A 17,220-nucleotide genomic window follows, 5' to 3' on the forward strand; every position below is an offset into this window, starting at 1 on the left:
TTGTAATATTTTTATTAATATATTTTATTGATTATGCCATTACAGTTGTCCCAGTCCCCCACTTCACTCCCCTCCACCCTACACACCCCTCCCCCACCATTCTCCCCCTTTCATTCATGTCCATGTGTCACAAATTTTTTAGATTCTATATTTCCCATAGTATTCCTGCCCTCCCCCCTGTCTATTTTCTACCAACTGTCTATGCTACTTATTCTCTGTACCTTCTTCCCTCCCTCCTCCTCCCACTCTCCTCTGATGTTAACCCTCCATGTGATCTTCATCTCTATGGTTCCGCTCCTGTTTTAGCTGTTCGCCTAGTTTGCTTTTGTTTTAGGTGTGGTTGTTAATAACTGTGAGTTTGCTGTCCTTTCACTGTTCATATTTTTTATCTTCTTTTTCTTAGATAAGTCCCTTTAACATTTCATATAATAAGGGCTTGGTGATGGTGAACTCCTTGAATTCGACCTTATCTGAGAAGCAATTTATCCCTTCCATTCTAAATGAAAGCTTTGCTGGATAGAGCAATCTTGGCTGTAGGTCTTTGAATTTCATAACTTGGAATACTTCTTTGTAGCCCCTTCTTGCCTGTAAGGTCTATTTTGAGAAATCAGCTGGACAGTCTGATGGGAACTCCTTTGTAGGTGACTGTCCCCTTATCTCTTGCTGCTTCTAGAATTCTCTCCTGCATTTTAATCTTGGCTCATGTAATTATGATGTGCCTTAGTGTGTTACTCCTTGGGTCCACCTTCTTTGGGACTCTCTGAGCTTCCTGGATTTCCTGGAAGTCTATTTCTTTTGCCATATTGGGGAAGTTCTCCTTTATTATTTGTTCAAATAAGTTTTTCACTCATAGCTGTTCCTCTTCCCCTTCTGGTACCCCTATAATTCGGATGTTGGAAGGTTTAAAAATGTCCTGGAGGTTCCTAGGCTTCTCACTTTTTTAAATTCTGGTTTCTTCATTCTTTTCTGTATGTTTGTTTCTTTCTTCCTTCTGGTCCACTCCATTGATTTGGGTCCCAGTTTTCTTTCCATCACTATTGTTTCCCTGTGCATTTTCCTTCATTTCTCTAGTGTAGCTTTCATTTTTTCATCTAATTTGTGACTAAAATCAACCAGTTCTGTGAGCATCCTGATCACCAGTATTTTGAACTGTGCATCTGATAAGTTGGCTTTCTCTTGGTTGCTTATAAGTATTGGCTCTGGGGCTTTAATTTGTTCTTCTGTTTGAGCCATTTTTGGTCTGGTCACACCTGTTACATATGAGTGGCGGAGCCTTAGGTGTCCTCCAGGGCGGGTCATCCCAGTCTCAGGGTTGTGACACTGTATGTGGGATTGGGATCAGAGAGGGAACAATGGCACTTGTTGCACTCTTTCTCGGATTTCAGTCCCTTCTGCCGCTTCTCACAAGCAAATTGGGGCTTCCTGGTACTGGTTCCTGGGCTTGTGTATGTTCTAGGACCCTGTGGGTCTCTCCAACAAGCTCTCCTGTAAGGTTGGGAGTCTCTCCCAGCACCCTTTCAATTGGTGCTTTTAGGCTTTATTTCCTGTCACTGGGGCCCTGCGTTGCACGGTCTGTCTTGCTGCCTGTTTCTGCCTAGTTTATCTGCATGGGGATGTGTGACCATGGTCAGCCCTACACCGCCTGTGCTCCTGGGTCTGGCAGCCACAGCCTTTTCCTGCAGTGACCCCTCTCTGCTGGCTGCTGACCCCACCCCTCTTACTGATCTTGTTGAATGGCTGTTGGACTTTGGTACAGTTCAATTATCTGTCTGTTCTGGTTGTGTTTTTGGTTCTAAATCTTTGTTGTCCTTAATTTTGGTTGTGCGAGGAGGCACAGTGTTTCCACCTACATCTCCACCTTGGCCAGAAGTCTGTAGTTATTTTCCAAAGCTTTACAAGTTAGTGAGAATAGATTGAGCTAATAAAATGAGTAAAAATAAAAGTACATTTTTTAATAATAGCATTATTAGATACTTGGTACATGCTAGGCACTTTGCTAATTTCTACATGTCTTACCTCATTTATTTTTCACAGATATAGTTTCCACTTTATAAACAAAGAAACTGATGCATATAGAAGTTAAGTAACTTGCCCAAAGTTTTTGGTTAATAAGTAACAGAACTGGGAGTCAGACCCAGTTTAGTCTGAACTTCCCTGCTGATATGCCCATGCTTTCACCATTTTATAATGCAGTTCTTTTGACCTGGATTTCTGATGTATGTGGGTTTTATTAACCCTCTTATTTGAGAGGTGATCCTAGACAGGACCAGCTGAGAAAGGGAGGGGAGGCAGCTAGTGCAGGGTGTGTTAATGAAGATGCTACTGCTACTCTGCGGACCTGGCCTTCACTCCCACTGCCATTTGCCTCAGAGTCATCCCACCTATGGGGCAAAGGAGTGAAAATTTGCTGGTATATGAGTATGCCGACAATTTTTTAGAAGTAGGTTTGATGTTACCAATAATAACCAACACCTATTAGTAGTTTATAATTGACAAAATTATGTGCATTAGGTTTTTAAATTTTTCATTCCTCTCATATTTTTAAATTAAATTTATTAAGTGATATTAGTTAATACATGTTTCAAGTGTGCCACTCTAGTAATACATCATCTGTATATTGCATTTTGTGTTCACTATTCAAAGTCTAGTAGTCTTCCTCCATCACCATATTTTTGACCTCCTTGACCCTCTTCATTCTCCCCTCATACCCCTTCCCCTCTGATAATCACCCTTCTGTTGTCTGTGTCTATGAGTTCATTTGTTTTGTTAAAGACATATTAAAGTGTTTCTAGCTGGAAAGGACCCTAGAGGTTTTTTATGCCCACCTCCTCTTTTACAAATGAGAAAACTGAAACCCATTGTGGTCAAGTCATTTGGCCAAGATCACAAGCCTATTTAGTATATCAGACCAGAAGCAAGTTCTGATTAGCGTTCAGGTGCTTTTCTAACTTATGAATTATTTTTTCTTTATCGGGCTTAACTCTGAATTATGTTTTACTACTGAAATTTTGAAGTTCCTAAATTGCCCCATCCCCATCCTTAAGTAACAATGTCAATTACTCCTCATACTTTACTATAGAATTTGAATGGAGCAAGGATTATACTTCTCCCATGTTACAGGTGGGAAAAGCAAAGCTCAGAGCAATGCAAAGCTCATAGCAAGTCCTTAATAATAGCAAGTCCTTAATAATAAAACCTAATCCTGAATAATAGCTGAAAGTGTCAAACAAGAAAAATACATTATCTTAGCAAAGGTAACTAAACCATCTAGCCAAGCCATGCTATCTCATCTAACAGCCCTTTCCTGTTCTCATTCTCTGCTATTAGAGAAAGTTCATCTTCTTTAGGTGACTGCCTGAGAAAAGTAGTGGGGCTAGACACGTAGGCACAAGGTCAATGGAGAGTTAGTGCCCACTTCTTTGCTGAGCACCCACTAAGAACTCTGTCAGCCTCCAGTTTTGTCTTCACCATTTCATTAGTAGGCAGAACTGGGATGGGTTGTTAGCTCTGTCCTTATTAACAGGCGAATATATGTGGATGCTCTTGCTGCTGCTACTGTTTCTATTCCTTGTCTTTCTTTGCATATATGTCATGAAAATAACTTTTGCATACATGTCATAAAAACATTTATATGCATCATCTCATATATTATTGCAACTCTTGGTGATATGTGCTCTCAACTCAATTCTAAAGTCCAAAACTCTAAGACATATAATTAGAAAGTCAAAGTTTAAAGATAGAAAATCTTGAAAGCAGTGAGGGAAAAGCAGTTAGTTACCTACAAGGGAGTTCCCATAACACAGTCAGCTGATTTCTCAAAAGAAACTTTGCAGGCTAGAAGGGCCTGACAAGAAATATCAAAGTCATGAAAAGCAGGAACCTACAACCAAAATTCCTCTACCCAGCAAAAGTATCATTTAGAATTGAAGGGCAGATAAAGAGCTTCGTAGACAAAAAAAAAAAAAAAAAAAACCAAAGGAGTTCATCATCACCAAACCATTATTACATGAAATGTTAAAGGGACTTATTTAAGAAAAAGAGAAAGATCAAAACTATGAACAGTAAAATGGCAATAAATACATATCTACCAACAATTGAATCTAAAAAACAAAGCAAACGAGGAGAAAAGCAGAATCATGGACACAGAGAACATTTTGATGGCTGCCAGATGGGAAAGGGTAGAAAGGTGAGGGGATTAAGAAGTACAAATAGGTAGTTACAAAATAGCCATGGGGATGTAAAGTACAATACAAGAAATGGAGTAGCCAAAGAATTTATACACATGACCCTTGGACCTGAACAATAGTGGGGAGATTGCCTGAGGGAGTTGGGGGTACTGGGTAGTGGGGGCAAAGGGGGGAAATTGGGACAACTATAATAGCATAATCAATAAAATGTAATTTAAAAAAGCTATGTAGGAAAGACATGAAATAATTCTGTGAAATGCATAATAAAATTTAACTTACTATATATATGAAAAGGATTAGCTTTTAATGTTGATGTTGGAATTAGGTTTGTAATGTTGACATGAACTAACTATAGATATTTTATCTAGCCTATAAAGATATAATCAGCATAGAAAGTTGGACCTAGAAAAAAGATATTTCCTGCATACTTGGTAGTATTCATGTTTGTCGTCCTTGTTCTCCAGGAAGAAAAGTTTCTGCTTTTTAAATGTTAGGTCATTATAAACTAATCTATGAAATAAACATTGGCTCTAGACACTGGAGATGTAAAAATCTAGAAGTCATCTCTGCTCCTTTGTTTCTTTATATCATGCCCACATCCAAATTAGCAGTAATCATTATTAGCTATGTCCACAAAATGTATCAATAAACTCCCACTCCTCTTGTCTCCCTACAGTCAATTCTCTGTTGAGCAATCAAATTAATTTTTAAAACCACGTTAGGTTATGTCATTACTTTGCTTAAAAGCCTCTGATGAAAGATTCAGTTTGTGAGATGTGGAGCCTTGGAGATGGGTGCTGCATGCACTTATTACCGCTGAACTGTATACTTCAGAATGGCTAAAATGGTAATTTTTCTGTTTATGTGTATTTTAACATAATTTTTTAAAGTAGTCATACTAAAATTTAAGAAAGTCTCTGATGGCTTCCTGCTGCACCTGGAATGATACCTTTGCTCTTCAATTTAGGCCTCAAGACCCTTCCTACCCACTTTTCCAAATTATCTAGCATCACTCTCTGCAAGAGCAGGTTTTGCACCCTGCTCCCTGCTCCTCTGACATTCTGTTTGTTCCTCCCTTCTGGCCTTTGCCCTTGCTGTTATCTCCTCCAGGACCACTGGTCCCTCATATCTTCTCATGTTCTAGATCTTTCTGACTATTCTTCTGTTGTAGTCCTCTTTCCTTAGTGACCCTGTCACATCACTCTCATGGTTCATTTCTTTGTATCTTTTGCCACTGTTTGTCTTATTTTTGTTTGTGTTTCTTTTTGTTTACCAGTGTGTCTTCCCACACGGAATTCAACTGCATGACAACAGGCATCTTCTTGTGTGTATTCCTAGTGGCAAGAAAGGTGCTTGTTACATAGCAGGTGGCCAAGTATTTAAGGACTAAATGAATGTACATGTGGTCTCTTCCCCAAGGCCCTTGCACTTTCTGATTCTGAGTCTCAGGAGCCCTGAATTGTGACTGAACAGGTCTTTGAGAGGCTCACAGTTAAGTCTCACATAGTTTTGCCCAAAATACAATACGTGGGGGAGTAGGAAGAGGAGAGAATGATGTTAGGGGCAAAAGAGTCAAAAACACAAGAACTATTTCCTTTTATTCAAGGACCCCTCCATCTAAAATAAAAGCAAGAAACAACAGAACTGTACCTACATACTGGTATCTAGATATGAACCCAGCACAAGCCAAGCTTAAAATGAAAGTTGTGTAAGATATCGTATATCACATTCCCAGAAACGCCTGACTCCTCTAGACCATTTGCTGCTCTTAGAGGGTCCATTATTGAGCACTCAGTTGTTAGTCAATAAGACAGTCTTGCCAAAATGAGACCAAAATCTTACCAAGCTGTTTATCATTTCAGAATTCTCTTCTCTGGCATGTGTTCCCCAATGACAATCAAACCCCACCCTTCCCATCATGCTGTCATGCTACAGGTAGTTTTGTGGATTATTGGACTTTCATTGGCATTTTTTCATTAGTATTTTTCAAGGTAAATATAGAAAAAGGTATAGAGATTTATGATGCAGACATATGTTCTGTGCTTGATGTGGGAAATCACACTTCTATAAAATCAGAAAAATCTGATTATTTCCTAACTATGGTAATAGTATATCTGATTTTAGAAATATGGAAAACTTACAAGAAAAACAAAAACTTGTAGCAAATAAGAAAGCAGACGTTACTGGTCAGCCCACTGTCAACATAAGAAATGTTCAAACCTGTAAAGAAGTTTTTATAAGATTTTTTAAAGTCAAACTGATCTCATATGCTCCAGAGAAGAACAGTTTTGCAGCTTCTTTTATGCTTTGAAATTAGCCCTGTTGGTATAGCTCAGTGGATTGAGCACAGGCCTGCAAAACGAAGGATCATGGTTCAATGCCCCGTCAGGGCACATGCCTGGGTTGCACACCAGTTCCTAGCAGGGGATGCACAACAGGCAACCATATATTGATATTTCTCTCCCTCTCTCTAAAGATAAGTAAATTAATTAATTTTTAAAAAATAAATTAAGGAGAGGCCAACAAGAAAATTGGAGAGAGCAAGACGGGTATAACCTCTGGCTATTTCAAAGCTCTATTAACCCAGCTGCCAGAGAACAGTGGATGGGGCTGATTAAAACCAGAAGCTGTATGCCTGGGACATGAGTGCCTGCCTGCCTCATTAGGATTTAATGATCACATCACCCTGTGAGGTTACTTTGCACGGAACTCCCCTTATCGGCCATCCTTACCACCAACCAGAAATTACCATTGTAACGTTTTGGTAAAGTGTAGTCCATTGTAGGCTGTTTTTTTTCAAGGTTATAAATATTTTTCTTAGAAAAACGTGGGGACTATTTAGGTGAAGAAACAAAACCATCTCCTACTATACTTAAAAAAACTCCAAATGACCTCATAAGTATTTTCAACATAGAGATTTTATTTCTTTCTAAAAGCTCATATTATGGAAACTCCAAAACATTTTTTAAAGTAGAATAATATGATGAACTGGATGTACACATTATTTGGGCTCATGGCTAATCTTATTTTATCTGTGAATATTTCATTATGTCTCCAAAAGATTAGAGCTTAACAAAAATTACCACAACACCATTTTTACACCTAAAAAGCTAAAAGTAATCTTTAAAGGCCATTAAATATCCAATCAATAGAAATTTATTAAAAAATAAATGTAAATCAGATGCTGACTACAGGATAGTAGTGTAGAGATTCTTGGCTAATAAGATCATCTTACAGTACGCAGGCTATTTAACAAATTGTATAAACAATCCCAAAGAAATATTAAAAACAATAGAAATTCACTCATTGTTTATCTCCTATAGATAAGTGTTAATGTTAGTTAGCAATCTGACAGTTCATATTTTAATGACTTTGCAATGTCTTTATCCCCCGTGTTTAATTTGAAATGCAGTGTCCACCAATAATGAATGGATTTTTAAACTCTTACGTATTTGGGGGGCTAATATAGGGGGAAGTGTGAACTTGGGTACATAAAAGTGAGCAGCTAGACATGCTCCCCTAGGTCCCATACACTGGTACATTTAATACATTTTCCTAATACAGGAAGTACTTTAACTAAAGAGGAATAAAGATGAGATATTGTTAGGCATGTGCTCTGTTAAATTAATGAAGCAGAGCAGATCCATTTATACTTAGGTTTTACTTCAGTAGTAGAAACCATTTTTATGCTCTAAAGATATATGGTAACGTAAAGGAAAAAAAACAAAAGTCTGAATAATTTATTCATACTGCAGTTATTGTGAGGGCATAATAGAGAGACTTCAGGGAAAAGCAAGAGGCATTTACTTGGCTGAGAGACTAAGTTCATCAGGAATCAGAGTAAGAAGGAATGGTAAAAAGTAAAAGGAGTCCAGTTAATGAAGTTTGTGACCAGGAATTCAGTTTGGCTCCATTACAAATTTTTGAAAAGAGAAAGGACCTGGTCAGAGTTGCTTCAGGCTGGCTGATTCAGGTTGCTGGCTTATCACCCTGTCAAGCTGTAAGGAAACTAGGGGGTGAAAGAGGAGAGATTACATCTGACTCATGGGCGGAAAGGAATGAGAAGGGCAGAGAAAGTAAGGGGAAGGTAAAGAGGAGGAAAGTCTGGAGAAGGGAGAGACAGGAGGCTAAGTTTTGGAGCCTGGAAACGTGGGTGGATGGTGTCACCAAAGTGGGTCTTGGGGGGAGTAGGTCAGGAGAATGGTTTGGTTGAGGTTCTGAAAATTGCTTTATTTCTACTGCTGGTTAATCATTGCAAGGTAAGTGAAAAAATTAACATGATCATTTGTAGAATGTGAGACTTTCCACCAAGGTGGCCTCCTCTGGGCAATTACTTCAGGATGGAGCAATTGAGAAACTGTTGAGATAGTCAAAGATCAGAAGATGAAGAGTCACAGTGGTAGATAAAGCCAGAATACCTAGACTTCTCCCTTCTTCCTCTTCCCTCGTGAGGAGGAACATCAAGGGAGATTATGTAAATAGTTCATGTAAAATTGACTAGAAAGACTTTACTTCCTGGGGTAAAGGGAAACATGTATGAACTTTCCTGTGACCACTTGTCCAGGGTGGTTATTGTTCTAATCATGCATCATCAGCAATTTCTGTGTGTTGATACTGAGCTATTACACTGAGACCAGATTGAACCAAACTGTGTTTTTCTTTCCAGAAAAATAGTTGGGGAAACTATTAGTCTTTCCACATTGTTTCTGGAATTTTACATTCAGCATGATCTAACTTAAAAATTAGGCAGTGGCATTTAGCAATGCTATCCTTTATTATAAATGTATTTAAATACAGTATGCATAAATCAATTTGACTACTAGCCTAGAAATGTAATCTCACTTGCCTTGGGAAAATGTTTTCTTTGGTTAAAATAACCAAATGATAAATTTTGGTCTCAATGGGATATGTAGGGATGGAATAAATACAAATCCTCTGTTGTTCTAAGTCTGTGTTCATTTTTAATTTGTTAAACGGGATTGAGATACCTTAGACATAAGGACAGTGTGCTAACTTACAGGCCATTTATTATGAAGTTTTAAACCCCCAAATCCTGCCAAAAAGCAGTAAGAAAGCAGAGACATTGTCCCTGAGCAGAAAAAAATAGTGTCCCAAAGTCCACTGAGCATATCTGTGCTCAACCCATAGGGAGACCCTTAGGTTTTCAATCACAGCCCATTTAGCCTTATTTTAAACACCCAGCTTCATTGGTTATCTGATTTGCTGTCCCACGGCAGATTAGGGACAGTAAAATAGAATGAAGGATACCCCATAGATACAGGAACGCTGGTAACAATGTAGTGGCTAACAGGCTGGTAGGAGAAGACTGGAATTCTGCTTTTAAAATAATGCAGGTATTTGAAATGCCTAGCAATTTGAAATATTTTCCCTGTTAGTTTTTTTAAAATTTATTTTCTGGTGCAGAATTTGATTTTATTTTTGGATTTTTTTTATTGGAAGGCAAAGGTCCGTAGCCCTAGACATGGATGGTAGTGCCAGAGGACACTGGTGTGATATGCTGCACTTAGAAATCTCCCCAAACCATCCAGAAAAGTTCTGCATAAAAGATGATTGAAGTCTTTCAAAAAATGTTTTACATTTTTTCTATCAGAAAACTAAATTTAAAATTAAAGTGGTTGTGCCCACAGGTAGACATTTCATTTATCTAAAATATTTCTATGAAGCACTCTTTTCCTGAATGAGGCTGAATAAATTAATTGTACCAATAAATGGAAAGAAGCAGGATGAATTAACTCAATCTCACTATTGGTTATTTTTCATATCCATTGCTTCTCTTTGAGAATGATTTATTTTTTTCCCCTTTTATGGACTTAACTGTATACTATTTTGTCTAGGCATATTATAACACTTTCCTTATATTCAAATTTGTAACAGGAGAGAACATGATGGCTTTTATTCTCTAGGATTCACCAACCCACGTGAGCTACCCATCCACCTCCGGGTACCATCTCTCCCCTGAAGGATCTCTGTGCCCAATTCCGGGTTCTACTTGCACTGAAGCTGTTACTGCTGGCTCTGGCTTGTTTTGTTGAGGTTTTGAAGCCAATTGATTCTCACTCTTCCTCTCATTCTTATGGTTCTTAGTTACTACCTAAAACAGAAAATCCATTACTAGGTATTATATAGCCTTTTTGTTTCCACTGTTAACCACATGTTCGGCTTTGTCCTTTATCCTTTGAAGCCCTTGTTCCATGGCTTTAAAACTCTTACTACCTCAATCCCAACACCTTCCAAACAGAACCGCCCACCCCATGCCTATACACTCCTTTTGAGAAGGCTTATCTGTTCATCTATCCAACAAATGCCTAAGTATCTGCCATGTCCCAGGTCTGTCCCAGGTGTTAGAGAGGCAGCAATGCACCAAACAGAAAAAGTCTGTCCCGAGCAGTTTATATTTCTAGTGCTATTGGGGAGTGGGCATTTAAGACAATAAAAAAATAGCTATAGAATACTGGTGAAATATATCAGCCATGTAATAGGAAAAATAGAGACAATTATAGAAAAGATACAAGAAACATTGTGCATAGGATAATGACGCCTCAGTCCCATTCAGAGTAGATACCTGGGGACCTCACATAGTCCTCCCAGTCGCCAGTAGCTGCCCCATGTTATTTTCCTGAATCTCATCAATGGTCTGAAACCTCTTCCTTTTCAAAGGTGATTTTAGTTTTGGGAAAAGCCAAAAGCCACAGAGCACCAAATCTGAGCTGTAATGGGAGTGAGTCACCTGAGTGCTTTGATGTTTCTCAAAAAAACTCTGCACGAGATGTGATGCATGAGTGGGCATGTTGTGTGATGAAGCTGCCAGTCACCAATTGCCCATAGCTGTGGCCTTCTGAATCATCTGAGTAGTTTCTGTGGAGGAATGTTCAGGCTTAATGAGAAGTTTGATGCAAATTCATTGCTCTACTCAATCATTTTGAATGCAAAGGCCACATAGTACACGCATGCTCACTCAATAGCATCTACCACCCCGACTGACCAGAACAGTGAAGGTGTCATTGTTCACACATGCACATTCCAGTCCATTCTCCTTGGCTGCCAAGTTACATCAGTGTGACGCAAACCATTCTCATTATATTAACAATGGGTGGACTTTTTCCAGGCAGACCTCATTTATAATGATGAAAAGTGCTGTTGAGAAAAATGAAGCAACAAACACCAGAAAGTTCATGTTGGTGGGAGAGGTGAAGGTAACATTTCAACAGAGATCTGAAGGAAGTGAAACAGTTGCCGTGGCAGATATCCACAAGAACAGAATTCCAGGTTGTGGGAACAGTGTTTCCAATGCTTTGAGGCAAGAGCATGTTTGCTGTGTGCCAGTGTGGGCAAGGAGCCCAATGTTGCTGACGCTAAACAATGGAAGCGAGGTGGAGGTGAGGTCAGAGGTAAGACCCAGATCAGGCAGAACCTTGTAGTCCATTATAGGAAGTTTGACTATTAGTGTCAGTGTAGTGGGAAGACATTGGCACATTTTAAGTAGAGAAGTGACATGACTTGGGTATCTCTTGTTTTGTTTTGTTTTGCCATTTCTTTAATGTGAATTGAAGCGGGACAAAGGTGAAATCAGGGAGACCAGCTGAGAGGCTGTTGCAGTGATTCAGATAAGGCAGGACAGTGACTACCTCTAGAACCAAGAGCGGTTGGATTTGAGGAAATATTTAGGAGCAAGAGTTGTTGGGATGGGGGGGTGGGTTGGATGTAATCCACACACGGGCCCTGGCTTCCTTCTTCCCTATTAACTCCTCCATGTCCTGCCCAGCTTTCTCCTTTTCCAGCTCTTGGAGGATGAGATGTCCCCTTGCTCCAGTGGGAGAAGAGCATCCCCTGGCAGGCCTCTGTTTCCCTCCCCCACATTTCTCCTCTAAATTTTTATTGGTTGTTTCTCCTGTTACTCTCAACTGCTTCATCCTCTCATTTCAAAAATGCTTAAGGTTTTCCCCAAAATGCTGAAGTTTGATTTTGTTTTTTTTTTGTTTTTTTTAAAATATAGTTTATTGATTATACCATTACAGTTGTTCTATTCCCCCCTTCATTCCCCTCCACCCGCACACTCCCTCCCCCACCCTTCTCCCCTCTTAGTTTATAACCACGTGTCTCAACTTCTTTAGATTCTATGTTTCCCCCACTATTCTCGCCCTTCCCCCTATCTATTTTCTACCTACCATCTATGCTATTTTCTGTGCCTTCTCCCCCCTTCTCCTCCTCCCACCCCCCTGTTTCTAACCCTCCATGTGTTCTTCATTTCTATGGTTCCACTCCTGATCTAGCTGTCCTCTTGGTTTGCTTTTGTTTTAGGTGTGGTTGTTAATAACTGTGTGTTTGCTGTCCTTTCACTGTTGATATTTTTCATTATCTCTTTCTTATATAAGTCCCTTTAGCATTTCATATAATAAGGGCTTGTTGATGATGAACTCCTTGAACTTGACCTTGTCTGAGAAGCACTTTATCTGTCCTTCCATTCTAAATGAAAGTTTTGCTGGATAAAGCAATCTTGGCTGTAGGTCTTTGGATTTCATGACTTGGAATACTTCTTTCCAGCCCCTTCTTGCCTGTAAGGTCTCTTTTGAGAAATCCGCTGACAGTCTGATGGGTACTCCTTTGTAGGTGACTGTCCCCTTATCCCTTGCTGCTTCTAGGATTCTCTCCTTCATTTTAGTCTTGGCTAATGTAATTATGATGTGCCTTGGTGTGTTCCTTCTTGGGTCCAACTTCTTTGGCACTCTCTGAGCTTCCTGGATTTCCTGGAAGTCTATTTCCTTTGCCAGACTGGGGAAGTTCTCCTTTATTATTTGTTCAAATACATTTTCCACTCGTGGCTGTTTCTTTCCCCCTTCTGGTACCCCTATAATCCGGATGTTGGAACGTTTAAAGATGTCCTGGAGGTTCCTAAGCCTCTCCTCATTTTTTTGAATTCTTGTTTCTTTACTATTTTCTGGTTGGATGTTTCGTTCTTCCTTCTGGTCCACTCCCTTGATTTGAGTCCCATTTTCCTTTCCATCGCTATTGGTTTCCTGGACATCTCCCTTCATTTCAATTAGTTTAGCCTTCATATGTTCCTCTAATTTGTGACTAAGTTCCTCTAATTTGTGACTATACTCTACCAATTCTGTGAGCATCCTGATAAATAGTGTCTTGAATTGTGCTTCTGAGAGGCTGGCAATTTCTTGGTCGCTTAGAGTTATTGGCTCTGGGACTTTGAGTTCTTGCACCATCTTTTGGGCTGTTCGTGCCTGTTAAGTAGCAGGAACGGAGCCCTAGGTTTTCACCGGAGCAGCGCAACTCAGTCGCTGGGTTGTGACGTTGTATGTGGGGGCGGGGTCAAAGAGGGACAATGGTTTCCCTCCAGCGCCCGCCTCGCGACCCCCACCAGCACCACAGCCACCACCATCACCAGGGCCACGAGCCCCGCTCCACTGCACGCGAGTGTGCCACCGCTGTCAACCCTCCACCACTGGGTTTGCCCCCTGGGGCCTGTGTGGTCCGTCTCACTGTGCGCGAATGTGCGACCGCGGTCAGTCTGCCCCGCACCCCGACTAGGTCCGGGCTGCCTGCGCTCCTAGGTCTGTCCTTCCCGACCCAGCTCCGCTGCTGGCTCTGCCTCTCTTACCATCCCTGTTGAATGGTTCGTAGCTGTCGGACTTCCGTATAATTCGGTTTTCTGGTCTCTGGGTGTGTCTTAGTTCTCCAAAACTTTTGTTGTATCCAAACTTGGTTGTGGGAGAAGGCACAGTGTTTCCACCTATGCCTCCATCTTGGCGGAAGTCCTCTGAAGCTTGATTTTGCGCCTCCTTCCTCTTTTCTAGCCTTCACAAGCAGTCCTCTTGAGAGTGTGACCAGTTCAGTGTGTTTCATGTCTCACTTGCCTTTATGTTTTGGCTCCTGCTTGGTCACACTACTTAACTTTCCTCAGGTCACAGGGGCTTCCAGTTTCACTTGAGTTGGTGGAGACCATTCAGCTCTGTCACATTGGTTTTCTCTGCACTTGGCTATGTTTATCACCCTCTCCTTCTTCAGAATTCTCCCCAGTTTTGTTTGTGTTTCTGCATGTACTTAGTTGTCCTTGTGTCTTTTCACTCCCTTTTTTGTCTGCTTTGAAAGATTCCCTATCTCAGCCTACCCCTTAAATTGTAGTATTGTTCAAGGGTTTGTCTTTAGAGCACATTTTTTCCTCCATCCATCACTGTGGTTTTAATCCTCATCTAGATATGAAAGCTTCCAAAGTCTGTATCTTCAGATGCCTTGACCATCCCAACTGCCTGTTCTGCATCTTCACCCAAACGTCTCTCAGGCTTGTCACAGTGAAATTTGTGAGTTCCCTGCCCCTAAAACCTCTCCCACCTACTTCTCCTTATTTCATCTGGTGACATCACCTGCACATAGTTACCCAAACAAAACCAGAAACTTTAGTTACGCTACTCTGCTTTTTTCCTATCTAGTGAATCACCAAGCCCTTCCCACATTGCCTCATAAAGATTTCTTGACTCTGCATCCGCCACCACTGCACATCCCAAACTACCTCTGCCCATGTCGAGATCTTTTCCCACTGGGATGATTGCAGTTACAGCCTAGATGGTCTCCCTCCCCTCAGGCTGACCTCCTGCCTCACCTTTATCCTTCACACAGCTCGGTCACAACACTGGTTTAAACCTTTTAGGGTTCCCTCTGCCTAAGCTAAGGCTTGCAGACTCTGCACAGAGGGGGTACTTTTGAGTAAGCTTGGTGAGGGTGGTGAGAGTGGTAGGACTCTGGAAGAACTGTCTGGTTGAACTCTTTTACATATTTATACTTCTGTATAATAGTTCACCTTTAGAAAGCTTCCTGTTGCCTGTGCAATATTTTTCCATATCTTTTCTCACTGCTCCTCATCTGCACTCCTTTGTGCATTCACCCATCTTGTTACCCCAAAGTGCTCAGTTCCTACTGGTCACTGAGATGTCATCCAGATCTCATGCCTTTCAGGAAGTCTTCTTATCATTTACATCTCGTGAATTTACTCACCAATACTGACTAGACATTTGTCTCTCAGGCAACCAACAACATCCCAAAAGGCGGACAATGAGGATGTGCCCACGTGTATTAGAGTGGTGCTCCTCAGAACTTCGGTGGGGGTGACCAGCTGGGTTTCTTGTGTGTATTGTGCTCTGTTATGCGCAGTAAGCCGTCCTGTTGCACATAGATAGAATGCAGTTTGCGGCCCATGTGACTCACCACACAAATTCAGCGACACCCAAACAGGTGTGTACCTTGTTGAACAAGTATCACATACTTGGATGTCACAGCAATGTCAGAGTTCCATAAACATTTCTAAATACTTACAGGTTATTTTGTGACTCGCCTTGTGCCACACTGGTAATAAATTATCACCTTCTTTCCACAGGCCATCCTTGAGTGATACCATGCTAGAGGGTTGGCTGTGGAAGCCACAGTAGGAGAGGAGGCAGTTTTCGGCAAGAGCCCAGAAGTAACTACACACTTTTCCTGAGTTGTTGAGCTGTAAGGGGAGAAGAAACCCTGCTAGAGGAAGACAGAATCTTAAAAAATGAGATCAGTTTACCAGCCAGGTGAATGGAACTTTTTCGCCACGGGGAGAAATTGGACCATAGAGAGCGAGGGGAGATGGAACAGCTTGGGATGGCGGAGATGAAGGTTGAGAAGGGACTGTTGTAAGGTGAGAGAGGAGCCCGGAGCTTCAGGTGGAGCTGATTTCATCATTTAGCGAATACTCTCCAAGAATCAACTATGTGCCAGATCCTTGGATTAGAAGCCAAGCAGGATGGCTTTGTACTAGTAGAGCTCAGAAAGGTTGCTAAGGGGAGCCAAGGAGTTAGACTTTTACCACAGGCAGTTGTCAAAGAACTTTGACCCAAAATATGACATGATCAGCTTAATCCCTGGAAAGATGTCTCTGGTAGCCTGTGGAAAAGGTTGACTATTGAGTCAGGAAAGTTAGCTGAGAGGCCATTACAGTAATTCGGGTAGGAGATGATTAGGGGTCTAGGGTAGAGGTTGGGGGAAGAAGTAGGGTCGAGGGGAAGAGAGAGGGACTTTTTAGGAAAAGTAGTGTTAAGGTGATATAAATCACAGGTCTTGAGGGGTCAGCAATGTGTAGGATGGCATGTACTTTCTGATTTGTGATGAGAGTGGTGTTCCGATTCATTGGTAGAAGGGGAAGGGGTTAGAGAATTGATAAGTAAGGTAACTGTGTCATACCAGTTAGCACCTCGTCTTTGCCATCCCATGGTGTGTTGTGTTAACCCCTATTGTAGAATGTTCTGTGCTTGTGAGCTCCTTGAGAACGTGTATCCACTTGTCCCTCCTAAATACTTGGTGAAGGCTCAACAAGAGGTTCATGATGACCAGAAAGATAGTGTATTAGCTTCCTGTTACTGCCATAACAAATCATCACACACTTAGTGGATTAAAACAATACAAACTTACTGTCTCACAGTTCTGTGGGTCAGAAACCCAGACTGTCAAGGGTGATGGCTCTATTCTGTGTTTCACACAATGCTGGCCATCTGGACTCTTTTCAGAAGGCTCTAGAAAGAATCTGTTGCCAAGTTCATTCAGGTTGCTGGCAGAATTCAGTTTCTTGTGTTTCTCAGACTAAAATCTCTGTGTCCTTGCTGGGTGTCAGCTACAGGCCACCCTTAGGTCCTAGGGGGCTTCTCTCCAGGCCTTGAACTCAACATCCCAGAGCCAGCAACAGTACAACGAATCCTCATGCTTCAAATCTCTCTGCCTTCCTTGTCTGCTGCATCTCCTCTTTCCACCAGAAGCAGCTTTCTTCTTGTAAGGGCCCAAGTGATTACATTAGGCCTACCTTGATAATCTAGGATAATCTCTCTATTTTAAGATCTGTAAACTTGATTATGCCTGCAGAGTTCCTTTTGCCAGGTAACATAGTCACAGATTCCAGGGATTAAGGCACGGGCACTTTTTTGGGGGGGGTGAGGCATGATTTTGCCACCCATGATAGGAATTACCCACCAAGTCATGTAGGGATTAT

General features: G+C 41.1%; 1 protein-coding gene and 1 long non-coding RNA gene across 3 annotated transcripts in view; one reads left to right on the plus strand and one right to left on the minus strand.

Annotated features, from left to right (window-relative positions):
• ELOVL7 (ELOVL fatty acid elongase 7) overlaps nucleotides 1-17,220 on the plus strand; it is a 79,843-nt gene that overhangs the window by 6,925 nt on the left and 55,698 nt on the right. The window lies entirely within an intron of this gene.
• On the minus strand, nucleotides 11,039-16,866 carry LOC118998628 (uncharacterized). The gene is made up of 3 exons (XR_005068912.1): nucleotides 16,650-16,866; nucleotides 15,210-15,702; nucleotides 11,039-11,063 (listed from the first exon to the last, which is right to left on the minus strand). It is a non-coding gene; the product is annotated as an uncharacterized LOC118998628 (long non-coding RNA).

This window comes from Sturnira hondurensis, unplaced genomic scaffold, assembly GCF_014824575.4.
Source record: "Sturnira hondurensis isolate 20B ecotype Veracruz unplaced genomic scaffold, ASM1482457v3 Scaffold0014384, whole genome shotgun sequence".
NCBI lineage: Eukaryota > Metazoa > Chordata > Mammalia > Chiroptera > Phyllostomidae > Sturnira > Sturnira hondurensis.